Below are 15,457 nucleotides of genomic sequence, written 5' to 3' on the forward strand. Positions count from 1 at the left end.
GAGTATACCAGAGAAATCGAACACCATAAGAGGATCTTAACAACAATGCTCGACGTAGGGAATCAATTCGCTTTGCTGAAAACTATTGCGGAACCAATCGCAAGCTACGGCAGCGATCACAAAGTGATTAGGACTAACTTAACACTTGAAGGAATAATAATATGTACCTCTCCCGTCCCCGCCCTCTACTACACATGTGGTGTTTGGTACAGTCTTGCTCGACATTCGAATTCATTGGGTGAGATGGCTGCCAATTTTTTTCTAGCTCCAAACTTTTACGTTTATCGCACTCATGTTCGTCATCGTAGAAAAGCAATGATTCGTGCGATTTTAAAATAAGCACTAAATGTCTGCATAAGCCCATCGTATGAGTGCAAACATTGTGTCTTGCCCAAAACTTTTTGTGGTTCCAGGAACAATTTCTAATGTTAAAGGTAGAGGGGAAACTTTTAATAAAAATGAAAGGAAACGCTACATCCCCTGTGCGTGTTCCCAATTGGTTTATAACGTATGCTGGTATTGATTATTTCCAAGGTTATTCAGCTTGCTTCTTCTATATAAAAGTAGGCCCGCCTGTGCGTGACACCCAATCATCACGTGCCCGCCTCTGTTCAATGCTTCATGAAAGGTCAACAAAAAGATTTATTTTTCGAAAACTCGAACAGAGCCTGGAATGGGAGCAGGCGTGGGGGTGCGTATCGCTGACGAAGAAGCGCAATGCGTTCGTGCCATGTAGATCTCGCGGGGCTGCTTCTGGCGTATACCGTATCTTTATGTTTGGCTCGAAAATGCTTTTTGTACCTTCTCAGTGTGCAGCGGCAGCTGGATATGGACGTCTCCATGACAAATATTCATTGTACTTGTTTTTTTATAACCATCAACAAACGTTTTTGAATGAATACGTAAACGTCGCATCGATTTGCGTTGCCCAGCGATTGACAAGTGCTTGTAATTCCTGTACAGCGCTTTTGAGCAAAGCTCCAAGATTTTTCACACGAAAAACAACATCTGCATTCGTAATTCTCATCGAAGTGTGTCGAAGGCCACTTGTGTATGGCGTCTATGCATCGTATTGATCATGTTGTGCCAGCGGCTTGCTGTTATGGCTGTCGCAGAAGTGACTGCAAAGCGCTCAAAGATTTGTAGCTCCTCTAACGGGTGCACATACATTAAAGTACGCATTGCCGCATTCTTTCATTTGCCTGTACTTTTTGGGACGCAACATGGCTGTCAGAAGAGTAAATGCACGATACTTCAGTGTTGCCAGATGCTACAAACCTAACAAGAAAATAACAATCACAAAAAAGACTAATTGAAAGGGTACGCTTTTCCCGACGTAACCCATAAGAAGCGGATACAAGTAGAAATGCATGTCTTTTTTCCATTCGTAAAGATATCAAATTTACAACAAGGAAAGGTCACTGAATTACGAAAAAGTGTTGAAAAACTCTCGTCAATTATTTTGTGCAGCAAAAATGTGCGCGATCAAGAACAAAAGCAAATATTTATTTTTAACACTGTTGTAGTGTAGTTTCAATTAAGCTGACTGCAGGTTTGCCCGTGTATGATTCACGTTACTTATGAATTCACCCGACCCGACATATGTTGGGCCTGAACAATGAGCTGTACAAAATCGTGCACATGCGCACTACTAGTGAACGACAACCACGCAGTTAATAAACTTGATGGTAAATAAGCTGCCAAAAAGCGTTAGAGGAATCTGGAAAATTTGAAAAGTTGTCCACTGAAGAAATAAGCCCACATCCGCTAATTATCAGCAGATCTGACAACTGTGGATGTGTATGCATACTGATCAAAATTCATAGGACAATTTTGAACCGCTTACCCTTCTAAACACTTTACAACTTTGATGCTTGCGTAGAAAATTTAGTAGTGTATGAAAGTGAGAGAGAAGTTGAAGGCCATCTGGATTATGAATAGAAATTCAATATATATCAATATATCCGTTTGATACGCTGCACGTAGCATCTTGGAGTACATATAAAAAAATGGCCCCGTCTCTGCATGTTTTACTGCAAATGTCGTACAAGAACGATAGTCTTGCGTCTGTAGAGACTGAACAAAACGCTTATTTGATGTTCTGCGCGAGAAAATTGGTAAATTGTATTCTAGAGACGCTGCGTCAGAGAGTCTCGATCCGTGCAGCGAAAGCGAACTAGCGCATCGAGGCACATTAGACAAGAGCGCTCTCGGGCAGTTATTTTCGAAAACGAAGGAATGCGTGCACACCTGTCTCGCGGGCGACAAGGTGTAGAACGCAAACCGGCGGGCAGGTGCCACCACCGTGTCGTCTTAGCAAAGCGTTGGAAACGCTTGCCTTTTTGAGCATCGCGTTGCATTGCCAACGCAGCGTGATAAACGCTACCGTCCTTAAAATTACTTATATATGCCTTCTCTGGTGTAAAGACACACATACAAATTATTGTCATGTTGTTATGATGCCTCAGATATGCGCAATAATTGTTTTTAATTGACAATCACGCAAGCATGAATGCGGAAACTTGAGGAATATTGGTGGGCGCTGCGGGTGGGGTTGGCCGTTTGTGTTATTGCTTGGGGCTGTTTGGGGTAGCGTTACAGAGGACAAACATAAGTACAAACTGACAGACAGACGGACAAACAGAAAGACAGACAGACAGACCAAAATTTTTGCGTCGAAGTACCCCGAGAAAGACGATCGTCTTTAAAAACAAAAAAGAGCACTTCACACCAGCCAAGCGTACCGCTTATCACATGGCTAAACTGGTACCATATAGGGGTCTAGCGTGGCCTGTTCGGCTGGAGCTAGGTATTTTCTTGGCGTAGACAGAATAGAGTCAAACACAGCCTGTCACACACAATGGAAAATTGTTGAGATTTCAACGCCGTGCAAAAGGTGAAAAGCTTGCTAGGGCACAAACGGTAAAACCGCAGCCCTTTGGTTGCCCGCACTTGGCTAGCGTGGTGGGCAAACTCAGTGTTCGGGCTGCGCGCACTGTACAAGTCAGTGAGGCCACCTGGTAAACAACGGCGCGGGATCAGCGAAGTCCAAGAGATTTTTAAAAAATACTTCTTGCGGACAATTAACGTTTTTTTTTTTATCTTTAAGAACTTGAAACCTAAAATATACGCCAGCACATGATCCCTTATACAACAGAGCAGAAATTTAACAAAGATCAATTCAACAGATTCCATACCTCTTGGGAATGAGTACCATGCGAAGCAACCAGAACGGAACTGTTTATGCTGATACATTTTTTTATTGTGCTCTGAGCATAAGTAGGCAAAACCTGTGTAGCTCACTCAGACTCACTCACGAAATACACTTTGAGCTATGGACTCGCTTGAGCTCCGACTCACGGAAATTTTTTCTTAGCCGGACTCACGTGGACTCACACTCACGAAAATTTTCTTCAGCTGGACTCACTCAAACTCACACTCATCATAACACTACTCAACCAGGCTCACTCAGATTCGGACTTACGGCTTGATCTGCGTCTGAGTGTGTCCGAGTAAGTTGACTCATTAACGCGTGAGCCTAAAATTAGCTTTTTTTATCGTAGTGTCAATGATTTTTTCCACCAATATCTCATGCAACCCGTGCTCTTCTTGGTGCCATTTGACAGAGTATCTTCGGAAACAACGTCTGAGTGCTTCCAAGCTAGTAAAGTCATTTTACTTGGGAGAGATGGTAGCACAAAATATATTAATCACCAAGTTTTCTGGAAGAGTTGTTGGAAGGCGGTCAAGGCACCTCCTTACGTAATTCACACTCATATTTATTAAGTACTAGTGTATGTATGACACTTTTCCAAATACCTTTGAAGTTAGTACAGACATGAATTTAGGTAAAGCTGATACTTCTGTTGAAGATTGCTAGAGGACCTTAGGTCGGCAAAAGGAAGTGGAACTCACTCAGACTCACTCCAGAAATGTCATTTACGCTTTGTACTCTCTCGGACTCATACTCATCAGACTTTCCCAGAGCTGAACTCGCTCACACTAACGCTCCGAAACATTTGCTTCAACTGGACTCATGCGGACCCAGACTCACGAAAATATCACTCTACCAAACTCGCTCAAACTCACGGCTCGTTCTGAGTCTGAGAGGTTTGTCTTATGAGTGAGTTTGCCTACCCATAGCTTTGAGGCAACAGTTACGAAGTTGATCAACGTGAAGTGCCGCAGTTAGCGCACATCAAGGGCTTGTCAGGAAAGTCTACTACTATCAAAATTATGTCGATAATGATGATATTTGAGGTTTAACGTCCGAAATTTACCATATGAATATTAGAGATGCCGTAGTGGAGAGCTTCAGAAATTTCGACCACCTAAGGTTTTTTAACGTGCACTCAAATCTGAGCACACCGGCCTACAGCATTCTCGCCCCCATTGAAAACGCAGCCGCCGCAGCTGGGATTCAATCTCGTGACCTTCGGGTCAGCAGCTGAGTACCTTAGCCACTAAACCACCGCGCCGGGGCCACTACTATCATGTCTACGGCTGACTACTCTGCGTAACTTATGGCCTGACTTTACTTCAGCACTCACGTTAGAGCAGCCTCGAGTACAATTCAAACGAATTATGATTTACGGTGTTACACTGTGATAACTATAAGTAGATATTGTTTGCTTATTCCTCCAGCCTTGAGTGTTGCTTTCGTTGAGCTTGCAGCTTTTTAAGATACAAATGTGATGTCAATTAGCCTGTTGGTATAGAGGAAATAGTATTGCAATTACAATTAACATTAACTCAGCATCACGTCTCAGTCGTAGCGGTGCACATATATTATATATATATATATATATATATATATATATATATATTGTAATGACGAAAACCGAAACTGGAACTCTCTCTGGCACAGACTCGCATGCTAGGAGGAAGAGGACGAAGACGAAGCAGAATAAGAACAGCCGGCCTGCAGCAAAGGCGTTGTGTCTTATTTCTCGTCCTTACAATGGCGCAGTCGATGAAGAAGACGTCATACGTCCCGGCTTCGTCATCCAGGACGCCCGCCGACGTGCAGATGCGGTAAGCGTCGCTTGGGGACGGCGTCAAGGCCTCCTCAGCAGCTGTTCACCTGCCGCCACTGCCACCACCGTTCGGGGATGGCGCCAAGGCCTCCTCGGCGGCTCTAGTATACCCATCACCGGTATTTCTTCATGAAAAGGGACACCGTCTACGCGTCCTTCGCCACGGATTGTGCCGTGAGCACAGGTCGACAAGTGAACCCTGCGGCACAAGCCACCTGTCCGTACCCTCGTGGATCATCGGCAGCGTGGTTCTCTCATCGTAAAAAACGCTGTTCACGCTTCCTCGATCATGGAGCCGACAGCCCTCCTGCAGCCGGGAGCACCTGTGCCGCCATTCGGGGACGGCGTCCAGGCCTTCTCGATGGCTCCTGGGCAGGCTTGCCCCGGCCCCACCACGACAGTACATGGCCTGTCGTTGACCGGGAATGCCGTTCACGCTTCCCACTGCGACAACGTCCTGCTCAGTGCTTCATCGGCACCTCAGCCGCTCAGGGGTGCTGTTCAAGCTCCCTCGGCCGAGGGTACCACAGCAGTGAGTACGCTGATCGGGGAACACGTCCCCACTGGCTCCGCATGTGGGCCGCCCGAGAGTGCCACCGAGCTTTCGCGCACCATTGCGCGACTCCGCCTCGAGGTCGGCGCCCTGACAGCGTCGAGTTCTGCGATATTCCCTGCTGCCTTGCCGGGACTTCACATTATCGATGAGGCGTTGGCCGCGGCCGCCTCGCAAGACCATTCAACAACTTCCCCCGAGAGCCGCAGCAAGCTCCAGTATACTCTCGCGGCTCTTTCACACCAACTTGGCTGTGTGGCGTCGCTATTTTCTGGAGCTTCGCCTGCCGTGACACCACCACCGGCTGCCTCCGAGCTACCCGAGTTTCGCGGCTTCCAGGACGATGCCGTCGATTGGGTGGCTACCATCAATGCTCTCGGAGCTCGCAAGGGATGGAGCGACAATCAGAAGTGGTGCGTGGCCTTAGACCGCCTTCAAAATCCTGCTGCTGCGTGGCACAGGTACGAAGGCGTGCGGCAGCAGTCCTGGGCGGACTGGAGCGCCAAGCTCATTGCTGCGTTTGGAAGAATTGAGTCTGACCTCACTGCTACCTCTCATTCTACCCTCGCCACTACCGAGCAAGGGGCTATTGAGAAGCACAACGACGAGGCAGCTGCACCCTCTGCCAACCTGCCCTACCTCGGAGATCAACCTCACGAGGCGCCGCGCCCCCCTACAGCTGTGCCGCGTGCCCCCTCCCCGGACAGCTTCCCAGAGTACCCTGCGGCAATCATCGAGACAAGCTGGACGGTGTACTCCTCCGGGCAGATCTCTGACTCCGCGTCGACACCTGACACACAATTACCCTTGACCCAACTTAGGACCGCCTATAAAGCACAGAAGCCAGTGAGCCAGCCTCCAAGCTGGTCAGCCCCAAATGGCCTGGATCCATTGACCTGCTGCGTGACGACGGCGGCTCTTTCACAACCAGCCGGAGACCAAGCACACGTCACAACGGCCAGTTTGACCCATAGTAAGGAGCCGCACCATCCCCTGCCACCTTTGCCGTCATTGGCCGAGTGCGTGGACGCTCGTAACTTGCCAAATGCCGTCTCCCCTAACGAGCCACAAGTGCCTACTCCACCTGAGGAGGATGCCATCGAAGTCATTCCGGTGCAGTTCACGGTTGCTCCGGATGGCGAGGCAACTGGCCATGTCGACATGAACGCACGTGACGGATTGGCAAAAACCTCCACTTCGACCAGCAGTGCATCAGCGAAGACGCTAGAGCACGACTTGCGTCGCAAGTCTACGCGCAAAGTCTACACAGCGATGTCGCTGATATCTATCGATATAGCCCATCGTACCTTCCCTCGCTCTGAACAACGCAGGCGTCCCCGCTCAGTGTGGGCCGCAGTACTGCATACTGGTGTCCCTGCAATGTCATCCAAGCAGCGAAGGGGTAGTCCTCGCGATGGTCCGCCACCAATGCGATCACTCCGCACCAGCCAGTATCACCTGCTGGGTTTACATTCTCCAGGTGACTACATTAACTTGCCGCGCGGACGCGACCTGCAACGACCACCTCGACACAGCCAGGGTCGTCCACCAGAGTACAGGACAGTTCCACAGGACAGCTCGAGGCGTGCACATGACAGACTACCACGGCACTCCCAGTGCCGCCCTCCAGAGAAAATTGCCCTTTGCGCGCTAGCAGTCATGGCCGAGTGTAATGACGAAAACCGAAACTGGAACTCTCTCTGGCACAGACTCGCATGCTAGGAGGAAGAGGACGAAGACGAAGCAGAATAAGAACAGCCGGCCTGCAGCAAAGGCGTTGTGTCTTATTTCTCGTCCTTACAATATATATATATATATATATATATATATATATATATATATATATATATATATATATATATATGAGGCAGTGCGCGTGCATTAGAATAAACGCATGGCATCTGGACCACGACGTGTCTCCATTTTGTAGCGTCACACAAGTCAACAGGATTGACCATCCACCTCATCAACGTGCCATGGCTAAGCCAAAGCCTCCGCTCAATATACAGAAGTTCAAGAGAACACCAGAAGACGTCCCCATCGACAAGTGGCTTCTTCTTTTCGACATGAAGGCAGCCGAGGCGTCATGGACTCGCCGCGATCGGGTCAGTCACTTCAGCGAATACATTCACGGGGAAACGTTCAAGTCGTACATGACAGAAATTTTCGGCAACAGCGAGACAACTTGGGACGATATCAAGCGTGACATGCAAGCCCGCCTTGCTACGACTGACGGAAAGGCCTTCTGTCTCTTCATTCACTACCGACTGAAAGGAGGGCTGACCATCAAGGACTACAACAACGAGAAAAAGCGACTGGGTTCCTTGGCTGACCTGAAAGAGTGGCACATCATTTCTGGACTGACTGATGGCGTTCCTACTGATGTGGAACATGCGTTCGCCGGACTGTTTTTGAACTCGTCATTAGAGTGGCTCACCGCTGCTCAACGAGTCGAGACATCTTTAAAACGGGTGAGAGGAGTTTCCTTTACTCGTAACGCTAGTATCGCATCAAGAGCTCCACGTCTCTTCAGCAGACCGCAGCAACCGACAATAACTCTTCAACCGCATGCCCCACAAAACAAATGTAGATACTGCTCAGCTGCTGGTTTCCCACGACAGTTTCAGTGGCACAACGAATGTCCGCGCCGCAGCAATGCGTCCACTATTGGTGCTGAACGAGAAAACGAGGAGGGCGACCCAGAGTTTCATTATTACACTTCAGTGCTCTCATCAACGGAAAGCCAGTAAATGCAATTCTCGATACAAGAGCAACAATTACTTGTATCAGCGAGGTTGTGTACAAACAGCTAAAACTTCAGTTGATGAGAGACTCCAGCATCAAGGTCCAACAAGTTGCATCAAGCATTCGAATTTTGGGTCGCGTAAACATTCAGTTGCAAATTGGGAACGTCATAAAGAAAGTTTATGCACATGTGCTGCGAAGCACGAGAACGCAATTAATTCTTGGCCTAGACAGCGCTTCATACTTCAATCTTTCTGTAAATCTGGAAAGCAAGTCAGTGACCCGAGCACGTGAGAATATGAACCTTCCGCATCACAATGAAAAGAAAACCATTCAAGCCCCGCTGATGCGAACCCTGACTTCAGAAAACTTATCAGAGCATGAGTCTGTGGCGCTCGACTCTCTTTTAAGCAAGTAGGGCGAGATATTTTCGAAATCTCAGACAGATATTGGGTGCATCACTACTGAGAAACATAAGATCGCACTTACCAATGCTGTCCCTATTCGTCGAGCACCATACCGATGTTCACAGGTAGACAAAGTGGAGATCAACAAACAAGCTGACGCTTCTTTAAGCAAGGTGTTGTGAGGCCTTCATTGTCGCCCTACGCCGCACCTGTCAATTTAGCACAAAATAAAGGTGAAGGACGCACTCGTCTATGTATTGACTACCGGAAACTCAATGCCATAACGGTACCCGACTTTCAACCAATTCCACGTATAGATGATATTCTTGACCACTTGGGAAAGGCGGAGTTTTTCACTACGTTGGACGTAACGTCGGGATACTGGCATGTCCAAATGCATCCTGACGATGTTCAGAAAACTGTATTTGTCACGCCTGATGGTCATTTTGAGTGGTTGGTAATGCCGTTTGGGTTGAAGAACGCTCCAGCTACATTTGAAAGAGCCATGAAATCAATAATAGCAAAACATCAGCTCACTAATGTTATTAAATACTTTGACGATGTGGTCGTATACTCAGAGCCATTTAATGATCATATACGACACCTTGAGGCGCTATTGAAAGCTCTCAAAACCGAGAACGTAAAACTCAAACGAAAAAAAGTGCCCATTTTCACGCTGCAGCATTGAATACCCGAGCCACAAAATTTTATAAAGAACAGTGACACCGAAGCGAAGTAATGTGGCTGCCATACTCAAATTTCCGACACCAAAACGAGAAAAATATCTCCAGCGCTTTCTGGGCACTGTAAACACCTACCGTCAGTACATCCCCCGCTTCAGCGATATCGCTCTTCCACTCACAAAACTACTCCACAAAGGCAGCAAGTGGGTGTGGACAGAAGCATGCGAGCAAGCCTTTCGTGAACTGAAAAAGCGGATAACTGAAGAACTGGTGCTTCGCATATACGACCCTTCGAGACCATGTACTTTGTACTGTGACGCATGTGGAAAAGGCATCGGTGCAGTGCTGAAACAACCTGATGACAAAGGCAAAGAACATCCTGTTGCTTACTATTCCCGCAAGCTACTTAAGCACGAGGTGAACTATGCTATAACAGAAAGAGAATGTCTTGCGATTGTAGATGCCATTGATAAATGGCATTGCTGCATTCATAGAAAGTCATTCACTGTTGTAACAGATCACTCTGCACTTCAGTGGCTGAAGAATGTTAAAAATCCTAAAGGTCGTCTCTTCCGGTGGTCTTTGAAACTGTCAATGTATGATGTCAACATCAAACATCAAAAGGGCGCAAGTAATGTCGAAGCAGATGCACTCTCCAGAGCCCCAATAGTTAATCTTCTATCACACGACGACCTTCAGTGATGCAATAGTGAGCGTCCAAAAGGAACGCACCCATTGGAAAATAACATCATCATCTTTAAAAGAAAAGAACTACAGAAAATATACGTGCCCCATGAACTACGCCCAACCATTCTGAAGAATGCACATCAACATTTTGGGCATGTCGGACTGAAGAATACGCTATCACTCCTGTCTCCGCAATATTATTGGCCGCATATGGTAACCAATGTTTCCACTTACATTCGGCATTGTGATACATGCCAGAGATGCAAGAAGACGAAAACAAAAAAGTTTGGGACGCTTCAATCACTGCCTCCTGCTGAAGAGCCCTTTGACCTCTTTGCAATAGACACCATTGGAGGATTTTCTGGATATGGCTCGTCAAAAAGGTTTATACACTTGGTTCTTGATCATGTGACTCGCTACGTATGGGTGTTTGCTCATGAAAGTGAGAACAGCGACGCCTACATTTCATGCTTAAAAACAATTTTTTCTTCTGGAAAACCACGGAAGCTCCTTTCGGATCATGAAACAGGATTTACCGCCGGAAAATCTAAGCAGTTTTTAAAACATAATCGTATACACCAACTATTTACCTCATCTCATCATCCACAATGCAACGGCCTGAACGAGCGGACAAACCAAACTATAGTAACGAAACTTAAATGTAAGATAAATGACGAACCACAGAAGTCTTAGATTAAGCTGCTTCCGGAGGTACTTGACGAATACAACAGAACACCCCACGAAGTGACCGGCTACGCACCTTCCTTCCTGATGTATGGAATTCCATCTGATCCTACAGTACTGGAACAACGAGAACGACTGTCAAAGAAGCGCGAAAAACTGCAGTTACCAATTCTATCGCCTACCACAATAAGAACAAAGTCATTTATGATAGAAAATTTCTTCCGATTGAGTTCCAAGTCGGTGACTTTGTCCTTTACGTGACACCACGGCATCCCAACAATGGCAAACGGAGTTCCGTCATGGAAGGACCCTACAAGATTCTACGCAAGGTCTCAACAGTGAACTATGAGATCAACCACTCCGTGCTACCCTTACGTAGAAACTCTGACAAGGTGCATGTTAGCAAACTGCGGCGTTAGTTTGAACCTTCTGAACTGAGACTTTCTCGAGGGGAGGGAAAAGTGTGGCGAATTAAGAAGGTGATTCTAGTAGAAGCCGACGAAGAGGAAGTGCGCGTGCATTAGAATAAACGCATGGCATCTGGACCACGACGTGTCTTCACTTTGTAGCGTCATATATATATATATATATATATATATATATATATATATATATATATATATATATATATATATATATATATATATATATATATACGCGTGTGTACTGGTGGACCAAAACGACGATAAGGGAATTCGGCGGACACCAGGTAGTGGAGCTCTGGCTGATTAAAGATAAAGAAGGCGATCTTGCTGTTCGGCTGCTGAGAGCCGCTGTGTCAACGTTTATCTGCCTTTGGTTCGCGCTGTACCGCGACACTGGTGGAGGTGCTGGGACGCAACCCTACCTAATGCTCCATACTCCCACTGGGAGCCGTTCATCTAGCTCGGACGCATTGTCACCCATTGCAACTCCCGTGCACCGATTCAGTCGGTGGCTGATAGGCCTTGCTCCAGAGTTCACGCCTTCCACGGAACCTCGCAAGTGCCGATTACCTCTCCAAATGGCCAACGCCAGTCCGCAACCGGCGCCCCAAGGCCCCCCGCCAACGCAGCCTTCACAGGTAACCATCTTTCAACCGCTGGTTCCCTATCACTTTAGTGGCGGCGCCCATGAAGTCGTGGACAACTGGCTTGAGCAGTACGAGCGTGTCGCCAAGATTAATCTGTGGCCTGAACAAGAAAAGCTCTCACGCGCCTATTTCTAACTTGACGGCGGTGCGAAAATTTGGTATGGGAACAAAGAAGCCAGTCTGTTAACTTCGGGCGACTTCCAACAACAGCTTGTCGATACGTTCACCAATGTAGATTGACGCGACCGTGCGCAACAGCTGTTGGAGCTACGCGTTCAAAAAACCAATGAAAGCGTTACTATGTTTGCTGACGATATGACTCGTCTTTTTCGTCGAGCTGACCCGAACATGAGTGAAGATAGGAAGTTGACCTACCTCATGCGCGGTGTTAAGGAGCAACTTTTCGCCGGGCTACTGCGCCACCCTTCAAGTACCGTAGTTGACTTCATCAAGGAAGCTATGGCTATCGAGCGGGCGCTCCATCAACGATGCAGGCAGTATCATCGAATGTCTAGCAGCGCCCCAATCAATGCTGCTGCCATACCTGAGGATCAAAGCTCCCTGCGAGACCTCATTAGAGAAATAGTTCGCGAAGAACTGCAAAAGTTCCGGAATCCCGTTGCTCAAACCCCCGTTGCGTCCGTCGCTGAACTGGTACGCGACGAAATCCGCCACGCATTTTCTACCGCTGGTCCTGGTGACGAGCACCGTCCCATTAGCTATGCCGATGTTCTGCGACGTTCACCATCTGGTACATCGCTGCCATATCACCCAGTGCCGATGGCCCCTTGGTCACCGCGGCAAGAGCAGACCCGGAGCCGACCGCCAAGCCAACCGACGTACCACCAGGCGTCCACAGCAGCACCATGGACATCGTCGCAAGAAGCGAGGCTCAGACGTCCACCGCTCCGAAGAACAGACGCATGGTGCACAATCGATCGACGTCCACTATGCTGTAACTGGGGAGGTGCAGGTCATATTGCCCGTCATTGCTGGCACCGCAGTGATTCGTTCCGCCCTTTTCGAACATGGTTGGACGATCGACGTGCGAACGAAGAATACATACCACGCCGGGAGGACGCCTCTTTTCATGGAGCCCATTGTCACTTTTACGAATACCGTACTTCTGACGAGGAGGAAATACCTACCCGCCAGCCAGGTTTGGGACGTCAATCCCGCTCTCCTTCTCCCGCTCAGTCACCTTCGTCACACCGACGTACCTCCGTGGACCTTAACGCAAGAAGTTCACCCAGCCCGCGACGGGGAAACTGAGGGCGGCGACCTCCGGGGGTAAGGTTGCAGGCCATGAAGATGACGACGAAAATCCCCCATTACAAGACGCTGTAAATCCGACAAGACGTGAGAGCGACGACCTTGTGACCGCTGACCTGAGTGTTTTTCTTGACGGCCAGAAAGTAACAGCCTTAGTCGACACCGGTGCCGACTTTTTTATTTTCAGTCAGGACCTCGCCATCCGCCTCAAGAAAGTGAAGACACCGTGGACAGGCCCTCAAATAAGGATGGCAGGTGGTCAGTTATTGATGCCCTCTGGAAGATGCACAGCGAGAATTGACATAGGAGGTTCTTCTTTCATTGCGTCGTTCGTCGTTCTCGCCGCATGCTGCAAGGATCTAATTATTGGTATGGACTTCTTACGAGAGTACGGCGCCGTCATCAACATCCCAGACAGTTTGATTACAATCCGCAACAGTTCGGGCGCACCTGATTGTACACAGGCGCGACCAAACCAATTGCGTGTAACTGATGACAATGTGGTTCTCCCTCCTCGGTCATGCACGCTTGTTTCTGTGGCAGCCGCTGTCCAGTTTGACGGCGAAGGAGTAGCAGACCGAATAACATCGCTCCTCTTCGCACACGGCATTTCCTTCGCAAGAGGCATCGTCAGTGTCGCCGCTGGACGCACGGACTTGCTTCTGACAAATTTTAGTGATGAGCGCCGGCACCTTCCAAAAGGCATGGCTGTCGCTTACTTCGACGATATCACAGACGCAGAAGGCTGCTTGGCAGTAGTCGACGAGGCGCCAAAACTTGATTCGACACCAGTTCTTGACGTTAGCACTACTTTGCCTAAGAACGAGCGAAAGAGGCTTCTTGAGCTACTGGCCGAATTCAAAGACTGCTTTTCGACAACATCAAGAGTTGGCCGCACGCCTCTAACCAAGCATCGAATAATTACCGAGGACATGGCGAGACCAATTCACCAAAACCCATATCGCGTGGCTGCAAAGAAACGCGAAGTGATACAAGAGCAAGTCGACAAAATGCTGAAAGATGACGTCCTTCAGCCCTCAAAAAGCCCCTGGGCGTCACCTGTAGTCCTCGTTAAAAAAAGATGTCAGCCTGCGCTTCTGTGTAGATTACCGAAAACTCAATCAGGTGACAAAGAGAGATGTGTATCCACCTCCTCGTATAGATGACTCTCTCGACAGACTTCGACATGCTCGTTACTTTTCATCGATGGACTTAAGGAGTGGGTATTGGCAAATCGAGGTAGACCCAAGAGACCGCGAGAAGACTGCTTTTGTGACACCAGATGGCTTATATGAATTTAAAGTCTTGCCCTTTGGTTTATGTTCAGCGCCTGCTACCTTTCAAAGACTTATGGATACCGTACTTTCTGGGTTGAAGTGGAAAACCTGCTTGGTCTACCTTGATGATGTCGTAGTTTTCGCCGCAACATTTGACCAGCACCTTAAAAGACTTGAGGTAGTTTTACAAGCCATACGGTCTGCGGGCTTGGCGTTGAAGCCTGAAAAGTGCCACTTTTGCTATGAAGAGCTGCAATTTCTGGGCCACGTTGTCAGTCACGCAGGCGTTCGTCCTGATCCTGAAAAGATTGCAGCTGTTGCACAGTTCCCGGCGCCGACTGATAAGAAGGCTGTCCGACAATTTTTCGGACTATGTGCGTATTATAGGCAATTAATCGCGGACTTCGCACGCATCGCATCACCGTTGACCCGCCTCAAGAGAGAAGACGTTGCTTTCCAATGGAGCAACAAAGAGGAAGCTGCTTTTAAGAACCTCCGCCAGCGACTACAGACGCTTCCAGTGCTTGCCCACTTTGATGAGAAAGCCCCAACGATGCTACACACTGATGCCAGCAATATTGGTTTGGGATTTGTGCTTGTGCAGCTGCATGAGGGCACAGAAAGAGTAATCGCCTATGGAAGCCGAACACTAACACGCGCCGAGACCAATTACTCCACTACTGAGAAGGAATGCCTCGCCGTGGTATGGGCGGTCACAAAATTTCGCCCCTTGTTTATACGGCCGCCCTTTCAAAGTCATCAGCGACCACCACTCACTGCGTTGGTTGACATATCTTAAAGATCCTAGCGGGAGATTAGCGCGTTGGAGTCTCAGGGTGCAGGAGTATGACATGACTGTCGTACACAAGTGAGGAAAGCGCCACATGGACGCCGACTGTTTATCCCGCTCACCCATTGAATCGGCAACTCTATCTGACGAGGAGCAAACAGCATTTCTCGGTGTGCTTGACTCAACCGCTATTGCACAGCAACAACGTGGCGACCCTGAGTTACTTGCCCTAATTAATTACCTGGAGGGAA

This window comes from Rhipicephalus microplus, chromosome 9, assembly GCF_043290135.1.
Source record: "Rhipicephalus microplus isolate Deutch F79 chromosome 9, USDA_Rmic, whole genome shotgun sequence".
Taxonomy (NCBI): domain Eukaryota; kingdom Metazoa; phylum Arthropoda; class Arachnida; order Ixodida; family Ixodidae; genus Rhipicephalus; species Rhipicephalus microplus.